The sequence below is a fragment of the Monodelphis domestica genome, chromosome 7 (genome assembly GCF_027887165.1).
Source record: "Monodelphis domestica isolate mMonDom1 chromosome 7, mMonDom1.pri, whole genome shotgun sequence".
Classification (NCBI taxonomy): domain Eukaryota; kingdom Metazoa; phylum Chordata; class Mammalia; order Didelphimorphia; family Didelphidae; genus Monodelphis; species Monodelphis domestica.
Window position 1 is genome coordinate 120,385,212 of NC_077233.1, and position 12,381 is coordinate 120,397,592.

A 12,381-nucleotide genomic window follows, 5' to 3' on the forward strand; every position below is an offset into this window, starting at 1 on the left:
GAATTCTATCTTACCCAATAAAGGTAGGGAGAAGGGAAAACCAAAGGGGGGAAGGGGGAGAGGGAAAACAAAAGGGGAGGGAAAGAGAGGGGGGAGGGGGAGGGAACAAAAGGGGAGGGACTAAAGAGGGAAACATATCAAGGGAGGGGATAAGGGGGACTGATTTAAAGTAAATCACTGGACTAAAAGGTAGAGCCAAAGAAAAAAAGGTTAGAATTGGGGAAGGTTATCAAAATGCCAGGGAGTCCACAAATGACAGTCATAACTTTGAACTTGAATGGGATGAACTCACCCATAAAATGTAGACGAATAGCAGAATGGATTAGAATCCAAAACCCTACCATATGTTGTCTTCAAGAAACACACATGAGGCGGGTTGACACCCACAAGGTCAGAATTAAAGGATGGAGTAAGTCCTTCTGGGCCTCAACTGACAGAAAGAAGGCAGGAGTGGTAATCATGATATCTCATAAAGCCAAAGCAAAAATAGACCTGATCAAAAGGGATAGGGAAGGTAACTATATTTTGTTAAAAGGGACTTTAGATAATGAGGAAATATCACTAATCAACATGTATGCACCAAATAATATAGCACCCAAATTTCTAATGGAGAAACTAGGAGAATTGAAGGAAGAAATAGACAGTAAAACCATATTAGTGGGAGACTTAAACCAACCATTATCAAATTTAGATAAATCAAATAAAAAAATAAGTAAGAAAGAGGTAAAAGAAGTGAATGAAATCTTAGAAAAATTAGAACTAATAGGCATATGAAGAAAAATAAATAGGGATAAAAAGGAATACAACTTCTTCTCAACACCACATGGCACAGAAACATAGCACACAAATGCAGAAAAGAAGAAATAATAAATGCAGTCTTCTCAGATCACAAGGCAATAAAAATAATGATCAGTAATGGTACATGGAAAACCAAATTAAAAACTAACTGGAAATTAAACAATATGATACTCCAAAATCGTCAATTAGAGAAGAAATCATAGAAACAATTAATAATTTCATCGAGGAAAATGAAAATGGCGAGACATCCTTTCAAACCTTTTGGGATGCAGCCAAAGCGGTAATCAGAGGTAAATTCATATCCCTGAGTGCATATATCAACAAATTAGGGAGAGCAGAGATCAATCAATTAGAAATGCAAATGAAAAAACTCGAAAGCGATCAAATTAAAAACCCCCAGCAGAAAACCAAACTAAAAATCCTAAAAATTAAGGGAGAAATTAATAAAATCGAAAGTCATAGAACAATTGATGTAATATATAAGACAAGAAGCTGGTACTTTGAAAAAATAAACAAAATAGACAATGTACTGGTCAATTTAATTAAAAAAATGAAGGAAGAAAAGCAAATTAATAGCATCAAAGATGAAAAGGGGGACAGCACCTCTGATGAAGAGGAAATTAAGGCAATCATTAAAAATTACATTGCCCAATTATATGGCAAAAAATACACCAATTTAGGTGATATGGATGAATATATAAAAAAATACAAACTGCCTAGATCAACAGAAGAAGAAATAGAATTCTTAAATAATACCATATCAGAAAATGAAATCCAACAAGCCATCAAAGAACTTCCTAAGAAAAAATCCCCAGGGCCTGATGGATTCACCAGTGAATTCTATCAAACATTCAGAGAAGAGTTAATCCTAATACTATACAAATTATTTGACAAAATAAGCAAAGAGGGAGTTCTACCAAAACTCTTTTTATGACACAAACATGGTACTGATTCCAAAACCAGGCAGGACAAAAATAGAGAAAGAAAACTATAGACCAATATCCCTAATGAATATAGATGCAAAAATCTTAAATAGGATACTAGCAAAAGACTCCAGCAAGTGATCAGAACGGTCATCCACCATGATCAAGTAGGATTTATACCAGGGATGCAGGGCTGGTTCAATATTAGGAAAACCATCCACATAATTGACCACATCAAAAAGCAAACCAACAAGAACCACATGATTATCTCAATAGACTCAGAAAAAGCCTTTGATAAATACAATACCCATTCCTATTAAAAAACACTAGAAAGCATAGGAATAGAAGGGTCGTTCCTAAAAATAACACACAGTATATATCTAAAACCATCAGCTAATATCATCTGCAATGGGGATAAACTAGATGCATTCCCAATAAGATCAGGAGTGAAACAAGGATGCCCATTATCACCTCTACTATTTGACATTGTACTAGAAACACTAGCAGTAGCAATTAGAGAAGAAAAATAAATTGAAGGCATTAAAATTGGCAATGAGGAGACCAAGTTATCACTCTTTGCAGATGACATGATGGTCTACTTAAAGAATCCTAGAAATGCAACCAAAAAGCTAATCGAAATAATCAACAACTTTAGCAAATTTGCAGGATAGAAAATAAACCCACATAAGTCATCAGCATTTCTATATATCTCCAACACAGCTCAGCAGCAAAAACTAGAAAGAGAAATCCCATTCAAAATCACCTTAGATAAAATAAAATACTTAGGAATCTATCTCCCAAGACAAACACAGGAACTATATGAACACACTACAAAACACTCTCCACACAACTAAAACTAGACTTGAGCAATTGGAAAAACATTAACTGCTCATGGATAGGACAAGCCAATATAATAAAAATGACCATCCTACCCAAAATTATTTTTCTATTTAGTGCCATACCGATTAAACTCCCAAAATATTTCTTTACTGATTTAGAAAAAAAAACATAACAAAATTCATCTGGATTAACGAAAGATCAAGGATATCCAGGGAAATAATGAAAAAAAAAACACATATGATGGGGCCCTTGCAGTCCCAGACCTTAAACTATATTACAAAGCAGCAGTTATCAAAACAATTTGGTACTGGCTAAGAGACAGAAAGGAAGATCAGTGAAATAGACTGGGGGAAAGCGACCTCAGCAAGACAGTATACGATAAACCCAAAGATCCCAGCTTTTGGGACAAAAATCCACTATTCGATAAAAACTGCTGGTAAAATTGAAAGACAGTATGGGAGAGATTAGGAATAGAGCAACACCTCACACCCTACACGAAGATAAATTCAAAATGCGTGAATGACTTAAACATAGTATACATGTCAGACTTGTGGGAGGGTAAAGACTTTAAAACCAAGCAAGACATAGAAAGAATTACAAAAAGTAAAATAAATAATTTTGACTATATCAAATTAAAAAGCTTTTGTACAAACAAAACCAATGTAACTAAAATCAGAAGGGAAACAACAAATTGGGAAAAAATCTTCATAGAAACCTCTGACAAAGGTTTAATTACCCAAATTTATAAAGAGCTAAATCAGTTGTACAAAAAATCAAGCCATTCTCTAATTGATAAATGGGCAAGGGACATGGATCGGCAGTTCTCAGCCGAAGAAATCAAAACTATTAATAAGCACATGAAGAAGTGTTCTAAATCTCTTATAATCAGAGAGATGCAAATCAAAACAACTCTGAGGTATCACCTCACACCTAGCAGATTGGCTAACATAATAACAAAGGAAAGTAATGAATGCTGTAGGGGATGTGGCAAAGTAGGGACATTAATTCATTGCTGGTGGAGTTGTGAATTGATCCAACCATTCTGGAGGGCAATTTGGAACTATGCCCAAAGGGTGATAAAAGAATCTACCCTTTGATCCAGCCATAGCACTGCTGGGTCTGTACCCCAAAGAGATAATGGACAAAAAGGCTTGTACAAAAATATTCATACCCGTGCTCTTTGTGGTGGCCAAAAATTGGAAAACGAGGGGATGCGCATCAATTGGGGAATGGCTAAACAAATTGTGGTATATGTTGATGATGGAATATTATGGTGCAAAAAGGAATAATAAAGTGGAGGAGTTCCATGGAGACTGGAACAACCTCCAGGAAGTGATGCAGAGCGAGAGGAGCAGAACCAGGAGAACATTGTATACAGAGACTAATACACTGTGGTATAATCGAACGTAATGGACTTCTCCATTAGGGGTGGTGTAATGTACCTGAACAATCTGCAGGGATCTAGGAGAAAAAACACTATTCATAAGCAGAGGATAAACTGTGGGAGTAGAAACACTGAGGAAAAGCAACTGCCTGACTACAGCGGTTGAGGGGACATGACAGAGGAGGGACTCTAAACAAAATTCTAATCAAATATTAACAACATGGCAATGGGTTCGAATCAAGAACACATGTGATACCCAGTGGAATCATGCTTCGGCTATGGGGGGTTGGGGGGAGGAAAAGAAAATGATCTTTGTCTTTAACGAATAATGTTTGGAAATGATCAAATAAAATATTATAAAATTTAAAAAAAAAGAAAATGACAGTGTTACACTACAGTAGCTGCACTACTTTGTTTTTTATAACTGAGAGAAGTACTAGTCTTTTTTCTTTGGGGTACAGGAAATGCAATGTTCTGATAAATTGTTTTACACAGAAAAATTTTTATTCTTATATTTTAATAATTTTGGGAAAATTAAAGTTGTGTATATATAAATGTTTTGTCTTTAACATTTAAAGTATTGGTTCATCCAATTATCCTAGTTTTTGAAAATGTGAAATATCAATTATCAATTAACTTGAGTTTATTCTCTTGAACTTATAAATTGAATAATATAACCTGTAAAATTTCATAATTTTGTTTTCTCATTTTTTTCTTACTGCTAAAGTTAACATTTCCAACACTGTTAAATAATTGTAGAAATTACAGACATCTTTGTTTTATCCATTGATTTTATTGGTATATGTTTTGGATTAATTTTGCTTCTTATGATGATTAATTTCTTTAAGGAAAAGCATATTTATTCCTATGACTTTTGTATTTGTTAATAGAATAAATATATTATATTAATATTCTATAATAATATACTAATTTGTTTTATCATATATGAATATGTGATTTTGTAGTCCTTTTTATTAATATTGTCTATCATGCTTATAATTATACTAATAATAAACCATTTTAAGCTTTTACATAATCAACCTGTTCATACTTTATATCTTTGATTTTTTGCTATAGACTATATGCTAATATTTCATTTAAATTTCATGACAATATTTATTATATCCAAGAATATGATCTCTGATATTGAACCAGCTGTAGTAATCTGGCATCAAAAACTGGTTATTGTATATAATCTTTTTAAATGAATCAATTAATATTTTATTTAATACTTATTAGGAATATTAGTGTCTATATTTCTTGGTTTTCCTCCTTAAACTGTGATTGAGGTTATTTTGTATCACAGAAATATTTTGTTAGATTCTTTTTCAACACACTCACCTCTCATACATATATATATATATATATATATGCCTGAAAGTGTATAATATATATATTACACACACATATATGGGTATATATTTAGTGAGTTGGATGGTTACACACTAGTAGGGAAAAAATTCATCAAAATCACTTATTGATCTATAGCTAAACAAGTTGTGGTATATGTTTATCATGGGATATTATTTCACTGTAAGAAATAATGACTATTATTAATATTTGAAAGCATGAAAAGAATTAAATGAACTGATGAAAAATTAAATAAGCATAGCCCAGAAAACAATATGAAGGTTTAAGATAAATACTGCAAAATAAAATAAATGAAACATATACAAATATATAAGCGAAAGCATAAATAAAATATATAATAAATAAATTATATAAACATATAAAAATATAAAGAAAACAACAAGAAAAGAACAGAAGTTGACTCAAAATTATAATGATCAATCTTGATCTTAAAGAAATGAGGCTTTGCCACTTTTCCTTCTTTTTAAATGGAGGACACTAGGAGTATGGAGCATTATATGTAAATGAACACCTGGTTGATATATTAGTTAGTTTTCTCCCTCTTTTTTCATTATTTGTTAGCAGGAATGGCTCTCTAGAAGGAGAATACATACATATATATTTTTTTGCCCTTTTTATTTATTTTTTTCACATTAAATATTATTTTATTTAGTCATTTCCAAACATTATTCATTGGAAACAAAGATCATTTTCTTTTTCTGTCCTCCACCCCCCCTTCCCACCACCTCTCCCATAACCAATGTATGATTCCATTGGGTATCACATGTGTTCTTGGTTCGAACCCATTTCCATGATGTTGATATTTGCATTAGAGTGTTCAGTTAGAGTCTCTCCTCAGTTGTATCCACTTCCCCCCTGTAGTCAAGCAGTTGCTTTTCCTCAGTGTTTTTATTCTCACAGTTTATCCTCTGCTTGTGGATAATGTTTTTTAGATCCCTGCAGATTGTTTAGGGACATTGCATTGACACTAATGGAGAAGTCCATTACCTTCGATTGTACCACAGTGTATCAGTCTCTGTGTACAATGTTTTCCTGGTTCTGTTCCTTTTGCTCTGCATCACTTCTTGGAGGTCGTTGCAGTCTCCATGGAATTCCTTCACTTTATTATTCCTTTGAACACAATAGTATTCCCTCACCAACATATACCACAATTTGTTCAGCCATTCCCTAATTGAAGGGCATCCCCTCATTTTCCAATTTTTGGCCACCACAAAGAGTGCAGGTATGGATATTCTTGTACAGGTGTTTTTACTTATTGTCTCTTTGGGGTACAAGCCCAGCAGTGCTATGGCTGGATCAAAGGGCAGACAGTCTTTTATCACCCTTTGGGCATAGTTCCAAATTGCCCTCCAGAATGGTTGGATCAATTCACAACTCCACCAGCAATGAATTAATGTCCCTACTTTGCCACATCCCCTCTAACATTCATTACTTTCCTTTGCTGTCATGTTGGCCAATCTGCTAGGTGTGAGGTGATACTTCAGGGTTGTTTTGATTTGTATCTCTCTGATTATAAGAGATGTAGAGCACTTTTTCATGTGCTTATTATTAGTTTCGATTTCTTCGGCTGAGAACTGCCGATCCATGTCCCTTGCCCATTTATCAGTTGGAGAATGGCTTGATTTTTTGTATAATTGCTATACCTCTTTGTAAATTTGAGTAATTAAACCTTTGTCAGAGGTTTTTATGAAGATTGTTTCCCAATTTGTTGCTTCCCTTCTGATTTTAGTTACATTGGTTTTGATTGTACAAAAGCTTTTTAATTTGATGTAGTCGAAATTATTTATTTTACATTTTGTGATTCTTTTTTTGTCTTGCTTGGTTTTAAAGTCTTTCCCCTCCCAAAGGTCTGACATGTATACTATTCTGTGTTTACCCAATTTACTTATGTTTTCCTTCTTTATGTTTAAGTCATTCATGCATTTTGAATTTATCTTGGTGTAGGGTGTGAGGTGTTGATCTAAACCTAAGCTTTCCCATACTGTCTTTCAATTTTACCAGCAGTTTTTATTGAATAATGGATTGTTGTCCCAAAATCTGGGATCTTTGGGTTTGTCATATACTGTCTTGCTGAGGTCACTTACCCTGAGTCTATTCCACTGATCCTCCTTTCTGTCTCTTAGCCAGTACCAAATTGTTCTGATGACCTCTGCTTTATAATATAGTCTGAGATCTGGGACTGCAAGGTCCCCTTTCTTTGTATTTTTTTCATTATTTCCCTGGATACCCTTGATCCTTTGTTCTTCCAAATGAACTTTGTTATGGTTTTTTCTAGATCACTAAAATATTTTTTGGGAAATTCCATGGGTATGGCACTAAATAGATAGATGAGTTTAGGTAGGATGGTCATTTTTATTATATTGGCTCATCCTACCCAAGAGCAGTTAAAAGTTTTTCCAATTGTTCAAGTCTAGTTTTAGTTGTGTGGAGAGTGTTTTGTAGTTGTGTTCATAAAGTTCCTGTGTTTGTCTCGGGAGATAGATTCCTAGGTATTTTATTTTGTCTAAGGTGATTTTGAATGGGATTTCTCTTTCTAGTTTTTGCTGCTGAGCTGAGTTGGAGATATATAGAAATGCTGATGACTTATGTGGGTTTATTTTGTATCCTGAAAATTTCCTAAAGTTGTTGATTATTTCAATTAGATTTTTGGTTGAATCTCTAGGATTCTTTAAGTAGACCATCATGTCATCTGCAAAGAGTGATAACTTGGTCTCCTCATTGCCAATTTTAATGCCTTCAATTTATTTTTCTTCTCTAATTGCTACTGCTAGTGTTTCTAGTACAATGTCAAATAGTAGAGGTGATAATGGGCATCCTTGTTTCACTCCTAATCTTATTGGGAATGCATCTAGTTTATCCCCATTGCAGATGATATTAGCTGATGGTTTTAGATATATACTGTGTGTTATTTTTAGGAACGACCCTTCTATTCCTATGCTTTCTAGTGTTTTTTAATAGGAATGGGTATTGTATTTATCAAAGGCTTTTTCTGCATCTATTGAAATAATCATGTGATTTTTGTTGGTTTGCTTTTTGATGTGGTCAATTATGTGGATGGTTTTCCTAATATTGAACCAGCCCTGCATCCCTGGTATAAATCCTACTTGATCATGGTGAATGTCTCTTCTGATCACTTGCTGGAGTCTTTTTGCTAGTATCCTATTTAAGATTTTTGCATCTATAATCATTAGGGAGATTCGTCTATACTTTTCTTTCTCCCTTTTTGGCCTGCCTGGCTTTGGAATTAGTACCATGTTTGTGTCATAAAAGGAATTTGGTAGAACTCCCTCTTTGCTTATTATGTCAAATAGTTTGTATAGTATTAGGATTAACTCTTCTCTGAATGTTTGATAGAATTCACTGGTGAATCCATCAGGCCCTGGGAATTTTTTTTTAGGAATTTCTTTGATGGCCTGTTGGATTTCTGTTTCTGATATGGTATTATTTATGAAATCTATTTCTTCTTCTGTTAGTCTAGGCAATTTATAGTTTAGTAGATATTCATCCATATCACCTAGGTTGGTATATTTATTGCCATATATTTGGGCAAAGTAGTTTTTAATGATTGCCTTAATTTCCTCTTCGTTGGAGGTGAGGTCCCCCTTTTCATTCTTGATGCTGTTAATTTGCCTTTCTTCTTTCCTTTTTTAATTAGATTGACCAGAACTTTGTCTATTTTGTCCGTTTATTTCAAAATACCAGCTTCTACTCCTGTTTATTAGCTCAATAATTCTATCACTTTTGATTTTATTAATTTCTCCCTTAATTTTTAAGATCTCTAGTTTGTTTTTTTCTGGGGGTTTTTAATTTGTAAGTTTTCAAGTTTTTTGATTTGCATTTCCAATTCATTGATCTCTACCCTCCCTTATTTGTTAATATATGCACTCAGGGATATGAATTTTCCTCTAAGTACTGCCTTGGCTGCATCCCATAAAGTTTGAAAGGATGTCTCACCATTGTCATTTTCCTTAATGAAATTATTAATTGTTTCTATGATTTCTCCTCTAACTAACCTGTTTTGGAGTATCATATTATTTAATTTCCAATTAATTTTTTATTTGACTCTCCATATACCCTTCCTGATCAATATTTTTATTGCTTTATGATCTGAAAAGGTTGCATTTATTATTTCTGCTTTTCTGCATTTGAGTGCCATATTTCTGTGACCTAGTGTATGATCTATTTTTGTGAATATGCCATGTGGTGCTGAAAAGAAGGGGTATTCCTTTTTGTCCTTATTTATTTTTCTCCATATTTCTATTAACTCTAATTTTTCTAAGATTTCATTCACATCTTTTACCTTTTTCTTATTTATTTTTTGGTTTGATTTATCTAAATTTGATAGTGGTTGGTCCAAGTCTCCCACTAATATGGTTTTACTGTCTATTTCCTCCTTCAATTCTCCTAGTTTCTGCATTAAAAATTTAGATGCTATACCATTTGGTGCATGCATGTTGATTAGTGATATTTCCTCATTGTCTATACTCCCTTTTTTTTGGTGGTTTAAGAGTAGGCGTTTATTACAACTAATGTATGTGATAAGACAATGGTCACAGACTAAATATTGGTCAGAATTTCAAAGCTTAATCCAGCCAAGCACAAACAAATAAGTGAAAATGTAAACCTTGAAAGACTCGTTTTTAAATACATAAGAAAATGGTACTGAAACAAAATAATGGTGGCTTTAAAAAATAAATCCCACTATTGCCATTTTACCTCATCCAGCTAACATTTTTACATGAATATTTTCTGATTAGGTGGTGTCTTGACAGGAAATGTTGTCATAAATTGGTGGTAGGTGGGTACATCATAAAAAAGTACAGGGAAAATTTAGTTAACTAGAATAATTTACTATCAATACTGGAGCAAACAGTCATGTGATACCTTGTGTTAAGATGGCAACAATACCAGGCAAATCACTTTTATAACGTCCTATTTTAAGTTGCTGTTTTCCTTAATCCATGAAGAAATGAGGTAAATAGTGGCAGTATAATGTAAAGGGAGGGGGAGATGATAACCCACTTAAGTTGTAAAATTATGCTTAAAGAAATCTTATATAGAAAGCATTTAACCCATTTCCATAATGTACGTTATGTGCTCATTGGAGTATAGTATCTTCAGTCCAAATTCCTGCCTTCAACTAATGGTCAATGTAAAATAAGATTGTTCTAACTCAAGTAAACCTGTATTCCCTTTAATGTAATATTCCTTTAGTCTCAGAAACGTACATTTTTTCAATAAGCTACCAGTTTAAGATAATGTAGTTCCCAATAAGTCTCTTTGGTATACATATATATAAGTTTCTGCGGTAATGTTAAAATTTCAATCATTTTTATATGTAAAATCAGTCAATTTTTTCTCATTCCCATAAATACTGAAATGTAACACTAGTCTTTGGTTGCATAAAACTGTACTTAAGCATTATTATGTTTACTTTTAAGTGGATACAAATGTTAGCTTCCTTTCAGTTCAATGCAGTAATACCAACAGATGTGCTTCCTGTTTGTGATTTTTATGTGTATGTTCATAATTATCATATACAAATAAAATTAATGGGAAACTGACATAGTTAAACCTTTAAGAATACTGAAATTATCTCCTGCATCAAGTTTTAGTTAACATTTAAGTCCCTTTAAAATTTTTTTGTTTAATAATTTTTATTCCCTTTTGAAAAAGTGGAATGTTTTTATGTAGGACTGAATGAAGTGGCTTAGCAAAACAGTAATACTGACAAACAGTATCTTACACCATTAGCTAAACATTGACATGAAGGCAGTGAACATCTACAGAATGTGAGATCACATGATGTCATCAACATGGGAGATAGCTTATGTCAGTCCAATTTCTTCAAGAACACTACATGGGGTTTCAGCTTCCTCTTGTAGCAGATCTGCCTGCTCGATGGCTTTAAATACATTTTTCTTGGACATTTCCTGAACTTCTCCTCCCAAAAGAAACTCGTCCAAAATAAAATAAGCCTTCTCAAAATTAAAGATGATATCAAGTTCACACAAGCTACCAAAATATTTGTCAAGTAGTTCAACGTAACGATGAATTATTTCCAGGGTAATTAGTTCATTGTCCTGATCTTCGAAGCACAGCAGAAATACAGGCTAGCATATCTTTTGTAGACAATCTTGAGATCTCACCACTCCAAAAAGCTGCACATTTTGGGTTTACGGGCTAAAACTGTTTGAACAAGTTCCCTTGTGATTTTTTTCTTTTCTTTGTCTGATAGTGGGACATACCATTTCTGAAGTCGGAGCTTCCCCTGATGACTAAAAAGCAACATAAACTGCATTGTGGCCACTGACGAGAGAGCAGCACTGCTACCGCCATCGCCCACCACTCCCAGGGCCGCAGAAGCAGCTGAGTGATGTCTATACTCCCTTTTAACAGAATATATTTACCTTCCCTATTGATCAGGTCTATTTTTGCTTTGGCTTTGTCAGATATCATGATTGCAACTCCTGCCTTCTTTCTATCAGTTGAGGCCCAAAAGGTCTTACTCCATCCTTTAATACTAACCTTGTGAGTATCAACCCACCTCATATATGTTTCTTGAAGACAACAAATGGTAGGGCTTTGGGTTCTAATCCAATCTGTTATTTGTTTTCGTTTTATGGGTGAGTTCATCCCATTCACATTCCAAGTTATGATTGTCACTTGTGGATTCCCTGGCATTTTGATATCTTCCCCTAGTTCTGACTTTCTTCTTTAGCTATATCCTTTTGAACCAGTGATTTACTTTATGTCCGTCTGCCCTAGTCCCCTCCCTTGATATGCTTCCCTTTCTAGCTCCTCCATTTTTATGCTCCCTTCCCCTCCCCCTTCTCCTTCCCTCCCTTTTTATAATCCCTTCCCCCTCCCCTCCTTGATTTCCCTTTCTTTCTTACCCTGTTGGATAAGATAGAATTCAGGATCCCACTGGATCTAGATGTTCTTCGCTCTCAGATTTAATTTCACTGAGAGTAAGGTTTAAGTAATTCTACTTCACTCTCTCTTCCTCTCCTTCTCATATGAGAGATCTTCCCCTCCCCTTCCCATGTGTATCTTTGTATGGGA

At 34.0% G+C, this 12,381-nt stretch overlaps 1 pseudogene; it reads right to left on the reverse strand.

Moving 5' to 3' along the window:
- Positions 1–10,351: 10,351 nt before the first annotated feature.
- Positions 10,352–11,654, reverse strand: LOC100015755 (AP-1 complex subunit sigma-2-like; annotated as a pseudogene).
- Between the last annotated feature and the right edge of the window lie 727 nt (positions 11,655–12,381).